This window comes from Myotis davidii, unplaced genomic scaffold (assembly GCF_000327345.1).
Source record: "Myotis davidii unplaced genomic scaffold, ASM32734v1 scaffold991, whole genome shotgun sequence".
NCBI lineage: Eukaryota > Metazoa > Chordata > Mammalia > Chiroptera > Vespertilionidae > Myotis > Myotis davidii.
The window spans coordinates 1-1,635 of NW_006283137.1; positions in this window are offsets into that span (position 1 = coordinate 1).

Below are 1,635 nucleotides of genomic sequence, written 5' to 3' on the forward strand. Positions count from 1 at the left end.
CACGGCCGGCGCGCGTCGGAACCAGCGTGTGTGCGCGCGCGTGTGCGCACTTCCTGTGTTGGCGTGCCGCGTGTCACGTGAGGGACTTCACTGTGGGTTTCCTTTTATTCAGTATATGCTTTTGTTGGCGCATTGGTCAAATGTTCGTTACTATTAGCTTCTAACTTTGCACTGAGTGTCCCCGCCCTTCCTCAGCTCATCCTACACGCTAACGAGAACTCGTGGGACAGGGCCGGCGACAATTCACGTGTAAATGTTTACTCAAGGACTCTGTTACCGCGTTTAAAGTTACAGTGTGTATCTCTGGAGAAGTAATATGTACACCTACCTTTAGCAGCTGTTGTTGTGGACTAATACTGCGAGAGAACTATTACCAGAGGACTGCACCGTTTTCCATTGGGAATAGAACGTGAACGAGCAAACGTGTGGACTGTGGCCATAGATACTTGTGAGGGTGGGTTCCGCGCAGGAACGGAGACAAGCACTTGGACTGGGTGGTGACTGCTTCGGAGGAGCCCATGGCGGGGGCTCCCACCTGTTTACAGACCTTTTTTCTCCTTCAGACTTTAAAGTAAAAAAATTTTAAAAAGGAATTTAAAAAAAAAAAGAAAAAAAAAGACTTCCGTCGTAAGACGCCTATTTTCCGATGCGGACGCGCTACTTCAGAGCTCTGGGATTGGCAGTGTTCTCCCTCCGGCATCGTCGCGGACTCTGTCACGCCCTCCCGGGCCGGGGCGCTGTGGTCACTGTCTTGCACATGCGGAAGCGCTCTCAGGAAGCCAGGGTTCCGAGGGGCAGCTCCACACCGTTCCATGTATTTTGTAACCCAACCCCTAGCACTGAAGATGTTATAAAAAACAAAAAAAATAAGAAAAAAAGAAAAAAGAGGAAAAAAACTCAAAGAAGAAAAATACCTAATCTCTAATGTGTAGCAGTTACATATTTACCAAATAACGGACTCAGAAGACATAGGTGTTTGAAGAGTGCTTTATATATTAAAAATCGCTTTATGTTTTCAAAATGATCAATGTTTTCATTGTTTTGCAAGAAAGAAAGACAATGGAGTAACATACCCTCAAGTATGTTTAAAACATACGAACATTGTGCTCCCTGCCTGCTCGGTCAGGAAACGTGCATTACATTTTTTTTAATTCGCTTTTTAATGGTTTTATCAAAACAAAACAACAAAAGAAAAAAAAAAGGAAGAAGCAGGTCCTGCGAGTCGCAGGTCCACAGAGCTGGTGTCCTAGCGGATCACGAACTATGCACAGACTGGGCCAGGCCCGTCGGCGGAGTGGCAGCGACAACGCCTCCCTCGGGGCGCCGCCCGCACCCTCTGTGTTTGATGTATGTGCCCCGCACACGTGTATCAGATATACGTGCGCCGACAGCCGGCGGCGTCGAGGCCGAGCTGTAGAAAAGCCGAGGTGTGAACAGCGCGGATGGAAGTAAAGAATCTGTTTCTGTTTTCCGTTGGGGGGGGGGGGGGTGTTGTTTTGACCTTTTATTTTGAAGATGTTTGTAACAGATTAAGAAACAAGTTTGTGGCTTTTAATGTTTTTCCTCATAGAATGTGATTGTTGAAGAATACACACCGAAAGTTGCTTTCAAAAGTACAACGCTTTGTTGAATCTT